Source organism: Mycteria americana, unplaced genomic scaffold, assembly GCF_035582795.1.
Source record: "Mycteria americana isolate JAX WOST 10 ecotype Jacksonville Zoo and Gardens unplaced genomic scaffold, USCA_MyAme_1.0 Scaffold_38, whole genome shotgun sequence".
NCBI lineage: Eukaryota > Metazoa > Chordata > Aves > Ciconiiformes > Ciconiidae > Mycteria > Mycteria americana.
The window spans coordinates 485,998-509,675 of record NW_027445625.1 but is presented as its reverse complement, the minus strand read 5'-3'; positions in this window follow the sequence as shown (position 1 = coordinate 509,675).

Genomic DNA, 23,678 nt, shown 5'->3' with positions numbered 1-23,678 from the left:
CAAATGCCTTGGTTGGCTATGATGCAACAATGCCTATGTGACTCTGGCAGAGCCCGGCTGCCAAATTCGAAACGTCCAGCGATAGCGCCCACACGAAAGCTGCCAGCACTGAAAGCTCTACCTGGTTTTCACTGTCCCTTGGAACTGCATTCGCTGCCGCACAGACATTCGTGCTCTGCAACAGCTTTGGTTGGTTATGATGCAACAATGCCTATGTGACTGTCGCAGAGCCCGGCTGCCAAATTCGAAACGTCCAGCGATTGCGTCCACACGAAAGCTGCCAGCACTGAAAGGTCTACCTGGTTTTCACTGTCCCTTGGAACTGCATTCGCTGCTGCACAGACATTCGCGCTCTGCAAAAGCCTTGGTTAGTTATGATGCAACAATGCCTATGTGACACTCGCAGAACCCGGCTGCCAAATTCGAAACATCCAGCGATTACGCCCACACGAATGCTGCCAGCATGAAAGGTCTACCTGGTTTTCACTGTCCCTTGGAACTGCATTCGCTGCCGCACAGACATTCGCGCTCTGCAAAAGCCTTGGTTACTTATGATGCAACAATGCCTATGTGACTCTGGCAGAGCCCAGCTGCCAAATTCGAAACGTCCAGAGATTGCGCCCACACGAAAGCTGCCAGCACTGCAAGCTCTACCTGGTTTTCACTGTCCCTTGGAACTGCATTTGCTGCCGCACAGACATTCGCGCTCTGCAAAAGCCTTGGTTGGTTATGATGCAACAATGCCTATGTGACTGTCGCAGAGCCCGGCTGCCAAATTCGAAACGTCCAGCGATTGCGCCCACACGAAAGCTGCCAGCACTGAAAGCTCTACCTGGTTTTCACTGTCCCTTGGAACTGCATTCGCTGCCGCACAGACATTCGCGCTCTGCAAGAGCTTTGATTGTTTATGATGCAACAATGCCTACGTGACTCTGGCAGAGCCCGGCTGCCAAATTCAAAACGTCCAGCGATTGCGCCCACACGAAAGCTGCCAGCACTGAAAGCTCTACCTGGTTTTCACTGTCCCTTGGAACTGCATTCGCTGCCGCACAGACATTCGCGCTCTGCAAGAGCTTTGGTTGGTTATGATGCAACAATGCCTATGTGACACTCGCAGAGTCCGGCTGCCAAATTCGAAACGTCCAGCGATAGCGCCCACACGAAAGCTGCCAGCACTGCAAGCTCTACCTGGTTTTCACTGTCCCTTGGAACTGCATTCGCTGCCGCACAGACATTCGCTCTCTGCAAATGCCTTGGTTGGCTATGATGCAACAATGCCTATGTGACTCTGGCAGAGCCCGGCTGCCAAATTCGAAACGTCCAGCGATAGCGCCCACACGAAAGCTGCCAGCACTGAAAGCTCTACCTGGTTTTCACTGTCCCTTGGAACTGCATTCGCTGCCGCACAGACATTCGCGCTCTGCAAAAGCCTTGGTTAGTTATGATGCAACAATGCCTATGTGACACTCGCAGAGTCCGGCTGCCAAATTCGAAACATCCAGCGATTACGCCCACACGAATGCTGCCAGCATGAAAGGTCTACCTGGTTTTCACTGTCCCTTGGAACTGCATTCGCTGCCACACAGACATTCGCGCTCTGCAAAAGCCTTGGTTAGTTATGATGCAACAATGCCTATGTGACTCTGGCAGAGCCCAGCTGCCAAATTCGAAACGTCCAGAGATTGCGCCCACACGAAAGCTGCCAGCACTGAAAGCTCTACCTGGTTTTCACTGTCCCTTGGAACTGCATTCGCTGCCGCACAGACATTCGCTCTCTGCAAATGCCTTGGTTGGCTATGATGCAACAATGCCTATGTGACTCTGGCAGAGCCCAGCTGCCAAATTCGAAACGTCCAGAGATTGCGCCCACACGAAAGCTCCCAGCACTGAAAGGTCTACCTGGTTTTCACTGTCCCTTGGAACTGCATTCGCTGCCGCACAGACATTCACGCTATGCAAAAGCTTTGGTTGGTTATGATGCAACAATGCCTATGTGACTGTCGCAGAGCCCGGCTGCCAAATTCGAAACGTCCAGCGATTGCGCCCACACGAAAGCTGCCAGCACTGAAAGCTCTACCTGGTTTTCACTGTCCCTTGGAACTGCATTCGCTGCCGCACAGACATTTGCGCTCTGCAAGAGCTTTGGTTGGTTATGATGCAACAATGCCTATGTGACTGTCGAAGAGCCCGGCTGCCAAATTCGAAACGTCCAGCGACTGCGCCCACACGAAAGCTGCCAGCACTGAAAGCTCTACCTGGTTTTCACTGTCCCTTGGAACTGCATTCGCTGCCGCACAGACATTCGCGCTCTGCAAATGCCTTGGTTGGTTATGATGCAACAATGCCTATGTGACTGTCGCAGAGCCCGGCTGCCAAATTCGAAACGTCCAGAGATTGCGCCCACACGAAAGTTCCCAGCACTGAAAGGTCTACCTGGTTTTCACTGTCCCTTTGAACTGCATTTGCTGCCGCACAGACATTCACGCTATGCAAAAGCTTTGGTTGGTTATGATGCAACAATGCCTATGTGACTCTGGCCGAGCCCGGCTGCCAAATTCGAAACGTCCAGCGATTGCGCCCACACGAAAGCTGCCAGCACTGAAAGCTCTACCTGGTTTTCACTGTCCCTTGGAACTGCATTCGCTGCCGCACAGACATTTGCGCTCTGCAAGAGCTTTGGTTGGTTATGATGCAACAATGCCTATGTGACTGTCGAAGAGCCCGGCTGCCAAATTCGAAACGTCCAGCGATTGCGCCCACACGAAAGCTGCCAGCACTGAAAGGTCTACCTGGTTTTCACTGTCCCTTGGAACTGCATTCACTGCCGCACAGACATTCGCGCTCTGCAAAAGCCTTGGTTAGTTATGATGCAACAATGCCTATGTGACACTCGCAGAGTCCGGCTGCCAAATTCGAAACGTCCAGCGATAGCGCCCACACGAAAGCTGCCAGCACTGCAAGCTCTACCTGGTTTTCACTGTCCCTTGGAACTGCATTCGCTGCCGCACAGACATTCGCTCTCTGCAAATGCCTTGGTTGGCTATGATGCAACAATGCCTATGTGACTCTGGCAGAGCCCGGCTGCCAAATTCGAAACGTCCAGCGATAGCGCCCACACGAAAGCTGCCAGCACTGAAAGCTCTACCTGGTTTTCACTGTCCCTTGGAACTGCATTCGCTGCCGCACAGACATTCGCGCTCTGCAAATGCCTTGGTTGGTTATGATGCAACAATGCCTATGTGACTGTCGCAGAGCCCGGCTGCCAAATTCGAAACGTCCAGAGATTGCGCCCACACGAAAGCTCCCAGCACTGAAAGGTCTACCTGGTTTTCACTGTCCCTTGGAACTGCATTCGCTGCCGCACAGACATTCACGCTATGCAAAAGCTTTGGTTGGTTATGATGCAACAATGCCTATGTGACTCTGGCCGAGCCCGGCTGCCAAATTCGAAAGGTCCAGCGACTGAGTCCACACGAAAGATGCCAGCACTGAAAGCTCTACCTGGTTTTCACTGTCCCTTGGAACTGCATTCGCTGCCGCACAGACATTCGCGCTCTGCAAAAGCCTTGGTTAGTTATGATGCAACAATGCCTATGTGACACTCGCAGAGCCCGGCTGCCAAATTCGAAACTTCGAGCGATTACGCCCACACGAATGCTGCCAGCATGAAAGCTCTACCTGGTTTTCACTGTCCCTTGGAACTGCATTCGCTGCCGCACAGACATTCGCGCTCTGCAAAAGCCTTGGTTAGTTATGATGCAACAATGCCTATGTGACTCTGGCAGAGTCCAGCTGCCAAATTCGAAACGTCCAGAGATTGCGCCCACACGAAAGCTGCCAGCACTGCAAGCTCTACCTGGTTTTCACTGTCCCTTGGAACTGCATTCGCTGCCGCACAGACATTCGCGCTCTGCAAAACCTTTGGTTGGTTATGATGCAACAATGCCTATGTGACTGTCGCAGAGCCCGGCTGCCAAATTCGAAACGTCCAGCGATTGCGCCCACACGAAAGCTGCCAGCACTGAAAGGTCTACCTGGTTTTCACTGTCCCTTGGAACTGCATTCGCTGCCGCACAGACATTCGCGCTCTGCAAGAGCTTTGATTGTTTATGATGCAACAATGCCTACGTGACTCTGGCAGAGCCCGGCTGCCTAATTCAAAACGTCCAGCGATTGCGCCCACACGAAAGCTGCCAGCACTGAAAGCTCTACCTGGTTTTCACTGTCCCTTGGAACTGCATTCGCTGCCGCACAGACATTCGCGCTCTGCAACAGCTTTGGTTGGTTATGATGCAACAATGCCTATGTGACTGTCGCAGAGCCCGGCTGCCAAATTCGAAACGTCCAGCGATTGCGTCCACACGAAAGCTGCCAGCACTGAAAGGTCTACCTGGTTTTCACTGTCCCTTGGAACTGCATTCGCTGCCGCACAGACATTCGCGCTCTGCAAAAGCCTTGGTTGTTTATGATGCAACAATGCCTACGTGACTCTGGCAGAGCCCAGCTGCCAAATTCGAAACGTCCCGCGATTGCGCCCAGACGAAAGCTGCCAGTACTGAGAGGTCTACCTGGTTTTCACTGTCCCTTGGAACTGCATTCGCTGCCGCACAGACATTCGCGCTCTGCAAAAGCCTTGGTTAGTTATGATGCAACAATGCCTATGTGACACTCGCAGAGTCCGGCTGCCAAATTCGAAACGTCCAGCGATAGCGCCCACACGAAAGCTGCCAGCACTGCAAGCTCTACCTGGTTTTCACTGTCCCTTGGAACTGCGTTCGCTGCCGCACAGACATTCGCGCTCTGCAAATGCCTTGGTTGGCTATGATGCAACAATGCCTATGTGAATCTGGCAGAGCCCGGCTGCCAAATTCGAAACGTCCAGCGATAGCGCCCACACGAAAGCTGCCAGCACTGAAAGCTCTACCTGGTTTTCACTGTCCCTTGGAACTGCATTCGCTGCCGCACAGACATTCGCGCTCTGCAAATGCCTTGGTTGGTTATGATGCAACAATGCCTATGTGACTGTCGCAGAGCCCGGCTGCCAAATTCGAAACGTCCAGAGATTGCGCCCACACGAAAGTTCCCAGCACTGAAAGGTCTACCTGGTTTTCACTGTCCCTTGGAACTGCATTTGCTGCCGCACAGACATTCACGCTATGCAAAAGCTTTGGTTGGTTATGATGCAACAATGCCTATGTGACTCTGGCCGAGCCCGGCTGCCAAATTCGAAACGTCCAGCGATTGCGCCCACACGAAAGCTGCCAGCACTGAAAGCTCTACCTGGTTTTCACTGTCCCTTGGAACTGCATTCGCTGCCGCACAGACATTTGCGCTCTGCAAGAGCTTTGGTTGGTTATGATGCAACAATGCCTATGTGACTGTCGAAGAGCCCGGCTGCCAAATTCAAAACGTCCAGCGATTGCGCCCACACGAAAGCTGCCAGCACTGAAAGGTCTACCTGGTTTTCACTGTCCCTTGGAACTGCATTCGCTGCCGCACAGACATTCGCGCTCTGCAAGAGCTTTGATTGTTTATGATGCAACAATGCCTACGTGACTCTGGCAGAGCCCGGCTGCCAAATTCAAAACGTCCAGCGATTGCGCCCACACGAAAGCTGCCAGCACTGAAAGCTCTACCTGGTTTTCACTGTCCCTTGGAACTGCATTCGCTGCCGCACAGACATTCGCGCTCTGCAAGAGCTTTGGTTGGTTATGATGCAACAATGCCTATGTGACTGTCGCAGAACCCGGCTGCCAAATTCGAAACGTCCCGCGATTGCGTCCACACGAAAGCTGCCAGCACTGAAAGGTCTACCTGGTTTTCACTGTCCCTTGGAACTGCATTCGCTGCCGCACAGACATTCGCGCTCTGCAAAAGCCTTGGTTGTTTATGATGCAACAATGCGTACGTGACTCTGGCAGAGCCCAGCTGCCAAATTCGAAACGTCCCGCGATTGCGCCCAGACGAAAGCTGCCAGTACTGAAAGCTCTACCTGGTTTTCACTGTCCCTTGGAACTGCATTCGCTGCCGCACAGACATTCGCGCTCTGCAAAAGCCTTGGTTAGTTATGATGCAACAATGCCTATGTGACACTCGCAGAGTCCGGCTGCCAAATTCGAAACGTCCAGCGATAGCGCCCACACGAAAGCTGCCAGCACTGCAAGCTCTACCTGGTTTTCACTGTCCCTTGGAACTGCATTCGCTGCCACACAGACATTCGCGCTCTGCAAATTCCTTGGTTGGTTATGATGCAACAATTCCTATGTGACTCTGGCAGAGCCCGGCTGCCAAATTCGAAACGTCCAGCGATTGCGCCCACACGAAAGCTGCCAGCACTGCAAGCTCTACCTGGTTTTCACTGTCCCTTGGAACTGCATTCGCTGCCGCACAGACATTCGCGCTCTGCAAATGCCTTGGTTGGCTATGATGCAACAATATGTGACTGTCGCAGAGCCCGGCTGCCAAATTTGAAACGTCCAGAGTTTGCGCCCAGACGAAAGCTGCCAGCACTGAAAGCTCTACCTGGTTTTCACTGTCCCTTGGAACTGCATTCGCTGCCGCACAGACATTCGCGCTCTGCAAAACCTTTGGTTGGTTATGATGCAACAATGCCTATGTGACTGTCGCAGAGCCCGGCTGCCAAATTCGAAACGTCCAGCGATTGCGCCCAGACGAAAGCTGCCAGCACTGAAAGCTCTACCTGGTTTTCACTGTCCCTTGGAACTGCATTCGCTGCCGCACAGACATTCGCGCTCTGCAATAGCTTTGATTGTTTATGATGCAACAATGCCTACGTGACTCTGGCAGAGCCCGGCTGCCAAATTCAAAACGTCCAGCGATTGCGCCCACACGAAAGCTGCCAGCACTGAAAGCTCTACCTGGTTTTCACTGTCCCTTGGAACTGCATTCGCTGCCGCACAGACATTCGCGCTCTGCAAGAGCTTTGGTTGGTTATGATGCAACAATGCCTATGTGACTGTCGCAGAGCCCGGCTGCCAAATTCGAAACGTCCAGCGATTGCGTCCACACGAAAGCTGCCAGCACTGAAAGCTGTAGCTGGTTTTCACTGTCCCTTGGAACTGCATTCGCTGCCGCACAGACATTCGCGCTCTGCAAAAGCCTTGGTTGTTTATGATGCAACAATGCCTACGTGACTCTGGCAGAGCCCAGCTGCCAAATTCGAAACGTCCCGCGATTGCGCCCAGACGAAAGCTGCCAGTACTGAGAGGTCTACCTGGTTTTCACTGTCCCTTGGAACTGCATTCGCTGCCGCACAGACTTTCGCGCTCTGCAAAAGCCTTGGTTAGTTATGATGCAACAATGCCTATGTGACACTCGCAGAGTCCGGCTGCCAAATTCGAAACGTCCAGCGATAGCGCCCACACGAAAGCTGCCAGCACTGAAAGCTCTACCTGGTTTTCACTGTCCCTTGGAACTGCGTTCGCTGCCGCACAGACATTCGCGCTCTGCAAATGCCTTGGTTGGCTATGATGCAACAATGCCTATGTGAATCTGGCAGAGCCCGGCTGCCAAATTCGAAACGTCCAGCGATAGCGCCCACACGAAAGCTGCCAGCACTGAAAGCTCTACCTGGTTTTCACTGTCCCTTGGAACTGCATTCGCTGCCGCACAGACATTTGCGCTCTGCAAGAGCTTTGGTTGGTTATGATGCAACAATGCCTATGTGACTGTCGAAGAGCCCGGCTGCCAAATTCGAAACGTCCAGCGATTGCGCCCACACGAAAGCTGCCAGCACTGAAAGGTCTACCTGGTTTTCACTGTCCCTTGGAACTGCATTCGCTGCCGCACAGACATTCGCGCTCTGCAAGAGCTTTGATTGTTTATGATGCAACAATGCCTACGTGACTCTGGCAGAGCCCGGCTGCCAAATTCGAAACGTCCAGCGATTGCGCCCACACGAAAGCTGCCAGCACTGCAAGCTCTACCTGGTTTTCACTGTCCCTTGGAACTGCATTCGCTGCCGCACAGACATTCGCGCTCTGCAAAACCTTTGGTTGGTTATGATGCAACAATGCCTATGTGACTGTCGCAGAGCCCGGCTGCCAAATTCGAAACGTCCAGCGATTGCGCCCACACGAAAGCTGCCAGCACTGAAAGCTCTACCTGGTTTTCACTGTCCCTTGGAACTGCATTCGCTGCCGCACAGACATTCGCGCTCTGCAAGAGCTTTGATTGTTTATGATGCAACAATGCCTACGTGACTCTGGCAGAGCCCGGCTGCCTAATTCAAAACGTCCAGCGATTGCGCCCACACGAAAGCTGCCAGCACTGAAAGCTCTACCTGGTTTTCACTGTCCCTTGGAACTGCATTCGCTGCCGCACAGACATTCGCGCTCTGCAAGAGCTTTGGTTGGTTATGATGCAACAATGCCTATGTGACTGTCGCAGAGCCCGGCTGCCAAATTCGAAACGTCCAGCGATTGCGCCCACACGAAAGCTGCCAGCACTGAAAGGTCTACCTGGTTTTCACTGTCCCTTGGAACTGCATTCGCTGCCGCACAGACATTCGCGCTCTGCAAAAGCCTTGGTTGTTTATGATGCAACAATGCCTACGTGACTCTGGCAGAGCACAGCTGCCAAATTCGAAACGACCCGCGATTGCGCCCAGACGAAAGCTGCCAGTACTGAGAGGTCTACCTGGTTTTCACTGCCCCTTGGAACTGCATTCGCTGCCGCACAGACATTCGCGCTCTGCAAATGCCTTGGTTGGTTATGATGCAACAATGCCTATGTGACTGTCGCAGAGCCCGGCTGCCAAATTCGAAACGTCCAGAGATTGCGCCCACACGAAAGCTCCCAGCACTGAAAGGTCTACCTGGTTTTCACTGTCCCTTGGAACTGCATTCGCTGCCGCACAGACATTCACGCTATGCAAAAGCTTTGGTTGGTTATGATGCAACAATGCCTATGTGACTCTGGCCGAGCCCGGCTGCCAAATTCGAAACGTCCAGCGATTGCGCCCACACGAAAGCTGCCAGCACTGAAAGCTCTACCTGGTTTTCACTGTCCCTTGGAACTGCATTCGCTGCCGCACAGACATTTGCACTCTGCAAGAGCTTTGGTTGGTTATGATGCAACAATGCCTATGTGACTGTCGAAGAGCCCAGCTGCCAAATTCGAAACGTCCAGCGATTGCGCCCACACGAAAGCTGCCAGCACTGAAAGCTCTACCTGGTTTTCACTGTCCCTTGGAACTGCATTCGCTGCCGCACAGACATTCGCGCTCTGCAAGAGCTTTGATTGTTTATGATGCAACAATGCCTACGTGACTCTGGCAGAGCCCGGCTGCCAAATTCAAAATGTCCAGCGATTGCGCCCACACGAAAGCTGCCAGCACTGAAAGCTCTACCTGGTTTTCACTGTCCCTTGGAACTGCATTCGCTGCCGCACAGACATTCGCGCTCTGCAAGAGCTTTGGTTGGTTATGATGCAACAATGCCTATGTGACTGTCGCAGAACCCGGCTGCCAAATTCTCAACGTCCAGCGATTGCGTCCACACGAAAGCTGCCAGCACTGAAAGCTCTACCTGGTTTTCACTGTCCCTTGGAACTGCATTCGCTGCCGCACAGACATTCGCGCTCTGCAAAAGCCTTGGTTGTTTATGATGCAACAATGCCTACGTGACTCTGGCAGAGCCCAGCTGCCAAATTCGAAACGTCCCGCGATTGCGCCCAGACGAAAGCTGCCAGTACTGAAAGCTCTACCTGGTTTTCACTGTCCCTTGGAACTGCATTCGCTGCCGCACAGACATTCGCGCTCTGCAAAAGCCTTGGTTAGTTATGATGCAACAATGCCTATGTGACACTCGCAGAGTCCGGCTGCCAAATTCGAAACGTCCAGCGATAGCGCCCACACGAAAGCTGCCAGCACTGCAAGCTCTACCTGGTTTTCACTGTCCCTTGGAACTGCATTCGCTGCCGCACAGACATTCGCGCTCTGCAAAACCTTTGGTTGGTTATGATGCAACAATGCCTATGTGACTGTCGCAGAGCCCGGCTGCCAAATTCGAAACGTCCAGCGATTGCGCCCACACGAAAGCTGCCAGCACTGAAAGCTCTACCTGGTTTTCACTGTCCCTTGGAACTGCATTCGCTGCCGTACAGACATTCGCGCTCTGCAAGAGCTTTGATTGTTTATGATGCAACAATGCCTACGTGACTGTCGCAGAGTCCGGCTGCCAAATTCGAAACGTCCAGCGATAGCGCCCACACGAAAGCTGCCAGCACTGCAAGCTCTACCTGGTTTTCACTGTCCCTTGGAACTGCATTCGCTGCCGCACAGACATTCGCGCTCTGCAAATGCCTTGGTTGGCTATGATGCAACAATTCCTATGTGACTGTCGCAGAGCCCGGCTGCCAAATTCGAAACGTCCAGAGATTGCGCCCCGACGAAAGCTGCCAGCACTGCAAGCTCTACCTGGTTTTCACTGTCCCTTGGAACTGCATTCGCTGCCGCACAGACATTCGCGCTCTGCAAATGCCTTGGTTGGCTATGATGCAACAATTCCTATGTGACTGTCGCAGAGCCCGGCTGCCAAATTTGAAACGTCCAGAGATTGCGCCCAGACGAAAGCTGCCAGCACTGAAAGCTCTACCTGGTTTTCACTGTCCCTTGGAACTGCATTCGCTGCCGCACAGACATTCGCGCTCTGCAAAACCTTTGGTTGGTTATGATGCAACAATGCCTATGTGACTGTCGCAGAGCCCGGCTGCCAAATTCGAAACGTCCAGCGATTGCGCCCAGACGAAAGCTGCCAGCACTGAAATCTCTACCTGGTTTTCACTGTCCCTTGGAACTGCATTCGCTGCCGCACAGACATTCGCGCTCTGCAATAGCTTTGATTGTTTATGATGCAACAATGCCTACGTGACTCTGGCAGAGCCCGGCTGCCAAATTCAAAACGTCCAGCGATTGCGCCCACACGAAAGCTGCCAGCACTGAAAGCTCTACCTGGTTTTCACTGTCCCTTGGAACTGCATTCGCTGCCGCACAGACATTCGCGCTCTGCAAGAGCTTTGGTTGGTTATGATGCAACAATGCCTATGTGACTGTCGCAGAGCCCGGCTGCCAAATTAGAAACGTCCAGCGATTGCGTCCACACGAAAGCTGCCAGCACTGAAAGATGTAGCTGGTTTTCACTGTCCCTTGGAACTGCATTCGCTGCCGCACAGACATTCGCGCTCTGCAAAAGCCTTGGTTGTTTATGATGCAACAATGCCTACGTGACTCTGGCAGAGCCCAGCTGCCAAATTCGAAACGTCCCGCGATTGCGCCCAGACGAAAGCTGCCAGTACTGAGAGGTCTACCTGGTTTTCACTGTCCCTTGGAACTGCATTCGCTGCCGCACAGACTTTCGCGCTCTGCAAAAGCCTTGGTTAGTTATGATGCAACAATGCCTATGTGACACTCGCAGAGTCCGGCTGCCAAATTCGAAACGTCCAGCGATAGCGCCCACACGAAAGCTGCCAGCACTGAAAGCTCTACCTGGTTTTCACTGTCCCTTGGAACTGCGTTCGCTGCCGCACAGACATTCGCGCTCTGCAAATGCCTTGGTTGGCTATGATGCAACAATGCCTATGTGAATCTGGCAGAGCCCGGCTGCCAAATTCGAAACGTCCAGCGATTGCGCCCACACGAAAGCTGCCAGCACTGAAAGCTCTACCTGGTTTTCACTGTCCCTTGGAACTGCATTCGCTGCCGCACAGACATTTGCGCTCTGCAAGAGCTTTGGTTGGTTATGATGCAACAATGCCTATGTGACTGTCGAAGAGCCCGGCTGCCAAATTCGAAACGTCCAGCGATTGCGCCCACACGAAAGCTGCCAGCACTGAAAGGTCTACCTGGTTTTCACTGTCCCTTGGAACTGCATTCGCTGCCGCACAGACATTCGCGCTCTGCAAGAGCTTTGATTGTTTATGATGCAACAATGCCTACGTGACTCTGGCAGAGCCCGGCTGCCAAATTCGAAACGTCCAGCGATTGCGCCCACACGAAAGCTGCCAGCACTGCAAGCTCTACCTGGTTTTCACTGTCCCTTGGAACTGCATTCGCTGCCGCACAGACATTCGCGCTCTGCAAAACCTTTGGTTGGTTATGATGCAACAATGCCTATGTGACTGTCGCAGAGCCCGGCTGCCAAATTCGAAACGTCCAGCGATTGCGCCCACACGAAAGCTGCCAGCACTGAAAGCTCTACCTGGTTTTCACTGTCCCTTGGAACTGCATTCGCTGCCGCACAGACATTCGCGCTCTGCAAGAGCTTTGATTGTTTATGATGCAACAATGCCTACGTGACTCTGGCAGAGCCCGGCTGCCAAATTCAAAACGTCCAGCGATTGCGCCCACACGAAAGCTGCCAGCACTGAAAGCTCTACCTGGTTTTCACTGTCCCTTGGAACTGCATTCGCTGCCGCACAGACATTCGCGCTCTGCAAAAGCCTTGGTTGTTTATGATGCAACAATGCCTACGTGACTCTGGCAGAGCCCAGCTGCCAAATTCGAAACGTCCCGCGATTGCGCCCAGACGAAAGCTGCCATTACTGAGAGGTCTACCTGGTTTTCACTGCCCCTTGGAACTGCATTCGCTGCCGCACAGACATTCGCGCTCTGCAAATGCCTTGGTTGGTTATGATGCAACAATGCCTATGTGACTGTCGCAGAGCCCGGCTGCCAAATTCGAAACGTCCAGAGATTGCGCCCACACGAAAGCTCCCAGCACTGAAAGGTCTACCTGGTTTTCACTGTCCCTTGGAACTGCATTCGCTGCCGCACAGACATTCACGCTATGCAAAAGCTTTGGTTGGTTATGATGCAACAATGCCTATGTGACTCTGGCCGAGCCCGGCTGCCAAATTCGAAACGTCCAGCGATTGCGCCCACACGAAAGCTGCCAGCACTGAAAGCTCTACCTGGTTTTCACTGTCCCTTGGAACTGCATTCGCTGCCGCACAGACATTTGCACTCTGCAAGAGCTTTGGTTGGTTATGATGCAACAATGCCTATGTGACTGTCGAAGAGCCCAGCTGCCAAATTCGAAACGTCCAGCGATTGCGCCCACACGAAAGCTGCCAGCACTGAAAGGTCTACCTGGTTTTCACTGTCCCTTGGAACTGCATTCGCTGCCGCACAGACATTCGCGCTCTGCAAGAGCTTTGATTGTTTATGATGCAACAATGCCTACGTGACTCTGGCAGAGCCCGGCTGCCAAATTCAAAATGTCCAGCGATTGCGCCCACACGAAAGCTGCCAGCACTGAAAGCTCTACCTGGTTTTCACTGTCCCTTGGAACTGCATTCGCTGCCGCACAGACATTCGCGCTCTGCAAGAGCTTTGGTTGGTTATGATGCAACAATGCCTATGTGACTGTCGCAGAACCCGGCTGCCAAATTCTCAACGTCCAGCGATTGCGTCCACACGAAAGCTGCCAGCACTGAAAGGTCTACCTGGTTTTCACTGTCCCTTGGAACTGCATTCGCTGCCGCACAGACATTCGCGCTCTGCAAAAGCCTTGGTTGTTTATGATGCAACAATGCCTACGTGACTCTGGCAGAGCCCAGCTGCCAAATTCGAAACGTCCCGCGATTGCGCCCAGACGAAAGCTGCCAGTACTGAAAGCTCTACCTGGTTTTCACTGTCCCTTGGAACTGCATTCGCTGCCGCACAGACATTCGCGCTCTGCAAAAGCCTTGGTTAGTTATGATGCAACAATGCCTATGTGACACTCGCAGAGTCCGGCTGCCAAATTCGAAACGTCCAGCGATAGCGCCCACACGAAAGCTGCCAGCACTGCAAGCTCTACCTGGTTTTCACTGTCCCTTGGAACTGCATTCGCTGCCGCACAGACATTCGCGCTCTGCAAAACCTTTGGTTGGTTATGATGCAACAATGCCTATGTGACTGTCGCAGAGCCCGGCTGCCAAATTCGAAACGTCCAGCGATTGCGCCCACACGAAAGCTGCCAGCACTGAAAGCTCTACCTGGTTTTCACTGTCCCTTGGAACTGCATTCGCTGCCGTACAGACATTCGCGCTCTGCAAGAGCTTTGATTGTTTATGATGCAACAATGCCTACGTGACTGTCGCAGAGTCCGGCTGCCAAATTCGAAACGTCCAGCGATAGCGCCCACACGAAAGCTGCCAGCACTGCAAGCTCTACCTGGTTTTCACTGTCCCTTGGAACTGCATTCGCTGCCGCACAGACATTCGCGCTCTGCAAATGCCTTGGTTGGCTATGATGCAACAATTCCTATGTGACTGTCGCAGAGCCCGGCTGCCAAATTCGAAACGTCCAGAGATTGCGCCCCGACGAAAGCTGCCAGCACTGAAAGCTCTACCTGGTTTTCACTGTCCCTTGGAACTGCATTCGCTGCAGCACAGACATTCGCGCTCTGCAAATGCCTTGGTTGGTTATGATGCAACAATTCCTATGTGACTGTCGCAGATCCCGGCTGCCAAATTCGAAACGTCCAGCGATTGCGCCCACACGAAAGCTGCCAGCACTGAAAGCTCTACCTGGTTTTCACTGTCCCTTGGAACTGCATTCGCTGCCACACAGACATTTGCGCTCTGCAAGAGCTTTGGTTGGTTATGATGCAACAATGCCTATGTGACTGTCGCAGAGCCCGGCTGCCAAATTCGAAACGTCCAGCGATTGAGTCCACACGAAAGATGCCAGCACTGAAAGCTCTACCTGGTTTTCACTGTCCCTTGGAACTGCATTCGCTGCCGCACAGACATTCGCCCTCTGCAAGATGTTTGGTTGTTTATGATGCAACAATGCCTACGTGACTCTGGCAGAGCCCAGCTGCCAAATTCGAAACGTCCCGCGATTGCGCCCAGACGAAAGCTGCCAGCATGAAAGGTCTACCTGGTTTTCACTGTCCCTTGGAACTGCATTCGCTGCCGCACAGACATTCGCGCTCTGCAAAAGCCTTGGTTAGTTATGATGCAACAATGCCTATGTGACTCTGGCAGAGCCCAGCTGCCAAATTCGAAACGTCCAGAGATTGCGCCCACACGAAAGCTGCCAGCACTGAAAGCTCTACCTGGTTTTCACTGTCCCTTGGAACTGCATTCGCTGCCGCACAGACATTCGCGCTCTGCAAAACCTTTGGTTGGTTATGATGCAACAATGCCTATGTCACTGTCGCAGAGCCCGGCTGCCAAATTCGAAACGTCCAGCGATTGCGTCCACACGAAAGCTGCCAGCACTGAAAGGTCTACCTGGTTTTCACTGTCCCTTGGAACTGCATTCGCTGCCGCACAGACATTCGCGCTCTGCAAAAGCCTTGGTTGTTTATGATGCAACAATGCCTACGTGACTCTGGCAGAGCCCAGCTGCCAAATTCGAAACGTCCCGCGATTGCGCCCAGACGAAAGCTGCCAGTACTGAGAGGTCTACCTGGTTTTCACTGTCCCTTGGAACTGCATTCGCTGCCGCACAGACATTCGCGCTCTGCAAAAGCCTTGGTTAGTTATGATGCAACAATGCCTATGTGACACTCGCAGAGTCCGGCTGCGAAATTCGAAACGTCCAGCGATAGCGCCCACACGAAAGCTGCCAGCACTGCAAGCTCTACCTGGTTTTCACTGTCCCTTGGAACTGCATTCGCTGCCGCACAGACATTCGCTCTCTGCAAATGCCTTGGTTGGCTATGATGCAACAATGCCTATGTGACTCTGGCAGAGCCCGGCTGCCAAATTCGAAACGTCCAGCGATAGCGCCCACACGAAAGCTGCCAGCACTGAAAGCTCTACCTGGTTTTCACTGTCCCTTGGAACTGCATTCGGTGCCGCACAGACATTCGCGCTCTGCAAATGCCTTGGTTGGTTATGATGCAACAATGCCTATGTGACTGTCGCAGAGCCCGGCTGCCAAATTCGAAACGTCCAGAGATTGCGCCCACACGAAAGCTCCCAGCACTGAAAGGTCTACCTGGTTTTCACTGTCCCTTGGAACTGCATTCGCTGCCGCACAGACATTCACGCTATGCAAAAGCTTTGGTTGGTTATGATGCAACAATGCCTATGTGACTCTGGCCGAGCCCGGCTGCCAAATTCGAAACGTCCAGCGATTGCGCCCACACGAAAGCTGCCAGCACTGAAAGCTCTACCTGGTTTTCACTGTCCCTTGGAACTGCATTCGCTGCCGCACAGACATTTGCGCTCTGCAAGAGCTTTGGTTGGTTATGATGCAACAATGCCTACGTGACTCTGGCAGAGCCCGGCTGCCAAATTCGAAACGTCCAGCGACTGAGTCCACACGAAAGATGCCAGCACTGAAAGCTCTACCTGGTTTTCACTGTCCCTTGGAACTGCATTCGCTGCCGCACAGACATTCGCGCTCTGCAAAAGCCTTGGTTAGTTATGATGCAACAATGCCTATGTGACACTCGCAGAGCCCGGCTGCCAAATTCGAAACGTCCAGCGATTACGCCCACACGAATGCTGCCAGCACTGAAAGCTCTACCTGGTTTTCACTGTCCCTTGGAACTGCATTCGCTGCCGCACAGACATTCGCGCTCTGCAAAAGCCTTGGTTAGTTATGATGCAACAATGCCTATGTGACTCTGGCAGAGCCCAGCTGCCAAATTCGAAACGTCCAGAGATTGCGCCCACACGAAAGCTGCCAGCACTGCAAGCTCTACCTGGTTTTCACTGTCCCTTGGAACTGCATTCGCTGCCGCACAGACATTCGCGCTCTGCAAATGCCTTGGTTGGCTATGATGCAACAATTCCTATGTGACTGTCGCAGAGCCCGGCTGCCAAATTCGAAACGTCCAGAGATTGCGCCCAGACGAATGCTGCCAGCACTGAAAGCTCTACCTGGTTTTCACTGTCCCTTGGAACTGCATTCGCTGCAGCACAGACATTCGCGCTCTGCAAATTCCTTGGTTGGTTATGATGCAACAATGCCTATGTGACTGTCGCAGATCCCGGCTGCCAAATTCGAAACGTCCAGCGATTGCGCCCACAGGAAAGCTGCCAGCACTGAAAGCTCTACCTGGTTTTCACTGTCCCTTGGAACTGCATTCGCTGCCACACAGACATTTGCGCTCTGCAAGAGCTTTGGTTGGTTATGATGCAACAATGCCTATGTGACTGTCGCAGAGCCCGGCTGCCAAATTCGAAACGTCCAGCGATTGAGTCCACACGAAAGATGCCAGCACTGAAAGCTCTACCTGGTTTTCACTGTCCCTTGGAACTGCATTCGCTGCCGCACAGACATTCGCCCTCTGCAAGATGTTTGGTTGGGTATGATGCAACAATGCTTATGTGACTGTCGCAGAGCCCGGCTGCCAAATTCGAAACGTCCAGCGATTACGCCCACACGAATGCTGCCAGCATGAAAGGTCTACCTGGTTTTCACTGTCCCTTGGAACTGCATTCGCTGCCGCACAGACATTCGCGCTCTGCAAAAGCCTTGGTTAGTTATGATGCAACAATGCCTATGTGACTCTGGCAGAGCCCAGCTGCCAAATTCGAAACGTCCCGCGATTGCGCCCACACGAAAGCTGCCAGCACTGAAAGCTCTACCTGGTTTTCACTGTCCCTTGGAACTGCATTCGCTGCCGCACAGACATTCGCCCTCTGCAATAGCTTTGGTTGGTTATGATGCAACAATGCCTATGTGACTGTCGCAGAGCCCGGCTGCCAAATTCGAAACGTCCAGCGATTGCGCCCACACAAAATCTGCCAGCACTGAAAGCTCTACCTGGTTTTCACTGTCCCTTGGAACTGCATTCGCTGCCGCACAGACATTCACGCTCTGCAAGAGCTTTGATTGTTTATGATGCAACAATGCCTACGTGACTCTGGCAGAGCCCGGCTGCCAAATTCAAAACGTCCAGCGATTGCGCCCACACGAAAGCTGCCAGCACTGAAAGCTCTACCTGGTTTTCACTGTCCCTTGGAACTGCATTCGCTGCCGCACAAACATTCGCGCTCTGCAAGAGCTTTGGTTGGTTATGATGCAACAATGCCTATGTGACTGTCGCAGAGCCCGGGTGCCAAATTCGAAACGTCCAGCGATTGCGTCCACACGAAAGCTGCCAGCACTGAAAGGTCTACCTGGTTTTCACTGTCCCTTGGAACTGCATTCGCTGCCGCACATCATTCGCGCTCTGCAAAAGCCTTGGTTGTTTATGATGCAACAATGCCTACGTGACTCTGGCAGAGCCCAGCTGCCAAATTCGAAACGTCCCGCGATTGCGCCCAGACGAAAGCTGCCAGTACTGAGAGGTCTACCTGGTTTTCACTGTCCCTTGGAACTGCATTCGCTGCCGCACAGACATTCGCGCTCTGCAAAAGCCTTGGTTAGTTATGATGCAACAATGCCTATGTGACTCTGGCAGAGCCCAGCTGCCAAATTCGAAACGTCCAGAGATTGCGCCCACACGAAAGCTGCCAGCACTGCAAGCTCTACCTGGTTTTCACTGTCCCTTGGAACTGCATTCGCTGCCGCACAGACATTCGCACTCTGCAAAACCTTTGGTTGGTTATGATGCAACAATGCCTATGTGACTGTCGCAGAGCCCGGCTGCCAAATTCGAAACGTCCAGCGATTGCGCCCACACGAAAGCTGCCAGCACTGAAAGCTCTACCTGGTTTTCACTGTCCCTTGGAACTGCATTCGCTGCCGCACAGACATTCGCGCTCTGCAAGAGCATTGATTGTTTATGATGCAACAATGCCTACGTGACTCTGGCAGAGCCCGGCTGCCAAATTCAAAACGTCCAGCGATTGCGCCCACACGAAAGCTGCCAGCACTGAAAGCTCTACCTGGTTTTCACTGTCCCTTGGAACTGCATTCGCTGCCGCACAGACATTCGCGCTCTGCAAGAGCTTTGGTTGGTTATGATGCAACAATGCCTATGTGACTGTCGCAGAGCCCGGGTGCCAAATTCGAAACGTCCAGCGATTGCGTCCACACGAAAGCTGCCAGCACTGAAAGGTCTACTTGGTTTTCACTGTCCCTTGGAACTGCATTCGCTGCCGCACAGACATTCGCGCTCTGCAAAAGCCTTGGTTGTTTATGATGCAACAATGCCTACGTGACTCTGGCAGAGCCCAGCTGCCAAATTCGAAACGTCCCGCGATTGCGCCCAGACGAAAGCTGCCAGTACTGAGAGGTCTACCTGGTTTTCACTGTCCCTTGGAACTGCATTAGCTGCCGCACAGACATTCGCGCTCTGCAAAAGCCTTGGTTAGTTATGATGCAACAATGCCTATGTGACACTCGCAGAGTCCAGCTGCCAAATTCGAAACGTCCAGCGATAGCGCCCACACGAAAGCTGCCAGCACTGAAAGGTCTACCTGGTTTTCACTGTCCCTTGGAACTGCATTCGCTGCCGCACAGACATTCGCGCTCTGCAAATGCCTTGGTTGGCTATGATGCAACAATGCCTATGTGACTCTGGCAGAGCCCGGCTGCCAAATTCGAAACGTCCAGCGATTGCGCCCACACGAAAGCTGCCAGCACTGAAAGCTCTACCTGGTTTTCACTGTCCCTTGGAACTGCATTCGCTGCCGCACAGACATTTGCGCTCTGCAAGAGCTTTGGTTGGTTATGATGCAACAATGCCTATGTGACTGTCGAAGAGCCCGGCTGCCAAATTCTCAACGTCCAGCGATTGCGCCCACACGAAAGCTGCCAGCACTCAAAGGTCTACCTGGTTTTCACTGTCCCTTGGAACTGCATTCGCTGCCGCACAGACATTCGCGCTCTGCAAGAGCTTTGATTGTTTATGATGCAACAATGCCTACGTGACTCTGGCAGAGCCCGGCTGCCAAATTCAAAACGTCCAGCGATTGCGCCCACACGAAAGCTGCCAGCACTGAAAGCTCTACCTGGTTTTCACTGTCCCTTGGAACTGCATTCGCTGCCGCACAGACATTCGCGCTCTGCAAGAGCTTTGGTTGGTTATGATGCAACAATGCCTATGTGACTGTCGCAGAACCCGGCTGCCAAATTCGAAACGTCCAGCGATTGCGTCCACACGAAAGCTGCCAGCACTGAAAGCTCTACCTGGTTTTCACTGTCCCTTGGAACTGCATTCGCTGCCGCACAGACATTCGCGCTCTGCAAAAGCCTTGGTTGTTTATGATGCAACAATGCCTACGTGACTCTGGCAGAGCCCAGCTGCCAAATTCGAAACGTCCCGCGATTGCGCCCAGACGAAAGCTGCCAGTACTGAAAGCTCTACCTGGTTTTCACTGTCCCTTGGAACTGCATTCGCTGCCGCACAGACATTCGCGCTCTGCAAAAGCCTTGGTTAGTTATGATGCAACAATGCCTATGTGACACTCGCAGAGTCCGGCTGCCAAATTCGAAACGTCCAGCGATAGCGCCCACACGAAAGCTGCCAGCACTGCAAGCTCTACCTGGTTTTCACTGTCCCTTGGAACTGCATTCGCTGCCACACAGACATTCGCGCTCTGCAAATTCCTTGGTTGGTTATGATGCAACAATTCCTATGTGACTCTGGCAGAGCCCGGCTGCCAAATTCGAAACGTCCAGCGATTGCGCCCACACGAAAGCTGCCAGCACTGAAAGCTCTACCTGGTTTTCACTGTCCCTTGGAACTGCATTCGCTGCCGCACAGACATTCGCGCTCTGCAAATGCCTTGGTTGGCTATGATGCAACAATGCCTATGTGACTCTGGCAGAGCCCGGCTGCCAAATTCGAAACGTCCAGAGATTGCGCCCAGACGAAAGCTGCCAGCACTGAAAGGTCTACCTGGTTTTCACTGTCCCTTGGAACTGCATTCGCTGCAGCACAGACATTCGCGCTCTGCAAATGCCTTGGTTGGTTATGATGCAACAATGCCTATGTGACTGTCGCAGAGCCCGGCTGCCAAATTCGAAACGTCCCGCGATTGCGCCCACACGAAAGCTGCCAGCACTGAAAGCTCTACCTGGTTTTCACTGTCCCTTGGAAATGCATTCGCTGCCACACAGACATTTGCGCTCTGCAAGAGCTTTGGTTGGTTTTGATGCAACAATGCCTATGTGACTGTCGCAGAGCCCGGCTGCCAAATTCGAAACGTCCAGCGATTGAGTCCACACGAAAGATGCCAGCACTGAAAGCTCTACCTGGTTTTCACTGTCCCTTGGAACTGCATTCGCTGCCGCACAGACATTCGCGCTCTGCAAGACGTTTGGTTGGGTATGATGCAACAATGCTTATGTGACTGTCGCAGAGCCCGGCTGCCAAATTCGAAACGTCCAGCGATTACGCCCACACGAATGCTGCCAGCATGAAAGGTCTACCTGGTTTTCACTGTCCCTTGGAACTGCATTCGCTGCCGCACAGACATTCGCGCTCTGCAAAAGCCTTGGTTAGTTATGATGCAACAATGCCTATGTGACTCTGGCAGAGCCCAGCTGCCAAATTCGAAACGTCCCGCGATTGCGCCCACACGAAAGCTGCCAGCACTGAAAGCTCTACCTGGTTTTCACTGTCCCTTGGAACTGCATTCGCTGCCGCACAGACATTCGCGCTCTGCAAGAGCTTTGGTTGGTTATGATGCAACAATGCCTATGTGACTGTCGCAGAGCCCGGCTGCCAAATTCGAAACGTCCAGCGATTGCGTCCACACGAAAGCTGCCAGCACTGAAAGCTCTACCTGGTTTTCACTGTCCCTTGGAACTGCATTCGCTGCCGCACAGACATTCGCGCTCTGCAAGAGATTTGATTGTTTATGTTGCAACAATGCCTACGTGACTCTGGCAGAGCCCGGCTGCCAAATTCGAAACGTCCAGCGATTGCGTCCACATGAAAGCTGCCAGCACTGAAAGGTCTACCTGGTTTTCACTGTCCCTTGGAACTGCATTCACTGCCGCACAGACATTCGCGCTCTGCAAAAGCCTTGGTTGTTTAAGATGCAACAATGCCTACGTGACTCTGGCAGAGCCCAGCTGCCAAATTCGAAACGTCCCGCGATTGCGCCCAGACGAAAGCTGCCGGTACTGAGAGGTCTACCTGGTTTTCACTGTCCCTTGGAACTGCATTCGCTGCCGCACAGACATTCGCGCTCTGCAAAAGCCTTGGTTAGTTATGATGCAACAATGCCTATGTGACACTCGCAGAGTCCGGCTGCCAAATTCGAAACGTCCAGCGATAGCGCCCACACGAAAGCTGCCAGCACTGCAAGCTCTACCTGGTTTTCACTGTCCCTTGGAACTGCATTCGCTGCCGCACAGACATTCGCGCTCTGCAAATGCCTTGGTTGGCTATGATGCAACAATGCCTATGTGACTCTGGCAGAGCCCGGCTGCCAAATTCGAAACGTCCAGCGATAGCGCCCACACGAAAGCTGCCAGCACTGAAAGCTCTACCTGGTTTTCACTGTCCCTTGGAACTGCATTCGCTGCCGCACAGACATTCGTGCTCTGCAACAGCTTTGGTTGGTTATGATGCAACAATGCCTATGTGACTGTCGCAGAGCCCGGCTGCCAAATTCGAAACGTCCAGTGACTGAGTCCACACGAAAGCTGCCAGCACTGAAAGCTCTACCTGGTTTTCACTGTCCCTTGGAACTGCATTCGCTGCCGCACAGACATTCGCGCTCTGCAAGAGCTTTGGTTGGTTATGATGCAACAATGCCTATGTGACACTCGCAGAACCCGGCTGCCAAATTCGAAACGTCCAGCGATTGCGTCCACACGAAAGCTGCCAGCACTGAAAGGTCTACCTGGTTTTCACTGTCCCTTGGAACTGCATTCGCTGCTGCACAGACATTCGCGCTCTGCAAAAGCCTTGGTTAGTTATGATGCAACAATGCCTATGTGACACTCGCAGAGTCCGGCTGCCAAATTCGAAACATCCAGCGATTACGCCCACACGAATGCTGCCAGCATGAAAGGTCTACCTGGTTTTCACTGTCCCTTGGAACTGCATTCGCTGCCGCACAGACATTCGCGCTCTGCAAAAGCCTTGGTTACTTATGATGCAACAAGGCCTATGTGACTCTGGCAGAGCCCAGCTGCCAAATTCGAAACGTCCAGAGATTGCGCCCACACGAAAGCTGCCAGCACTGAAAGGTCTACCTGGTTTTCACTGTCCCTTGGAACTGCATTTGCTGCCGCACAGACATTCGCGCTCTGCAAAAGCCTTGGTTGGTTATGATGCAACAATGCCTATGTGACTGTCGCAGAGCCCGGCTGCCAAATTCGAAACGTCCAGCGATTGCGCCCACACGAAAGCTGCCAGCACTGAAAGCTCTACCTGGTTTTCACTGTCCCTTGGAACTGCATTCGCTGCCGCACAGACATTCGCGCTCTGCAAGAGCTTTGGTTGGTTATGATGCAACAATGCCTATGTGACTGTCGCAGAGCCCGGCTGCCAAATTCGAAACGTCCAGCGATTGCGTCCACACGAAAGCTGCCAGCACTGAAAGGTCTACCTGGTTTTCACTGTCCCTTGGAACTGCATTCGCTGCCGCACAGACATTCGCCCTCTGCAAAAGCCTTGGTTGTTTATGATGCAACAATGCCTACGTGACTCTGGCAGAGCCCAGCTGCCAAATTCGAAACGTCCCGCGATTGCGCCCAGACGAAAGCTGCCAGCATGAAAGGTCTACCTGGTTTTCACTGTCCCTTGGAACTGCATTCGCTGCCGCACAGACATTCGCGCTCTGCAAAAGCCTTGGTTAGT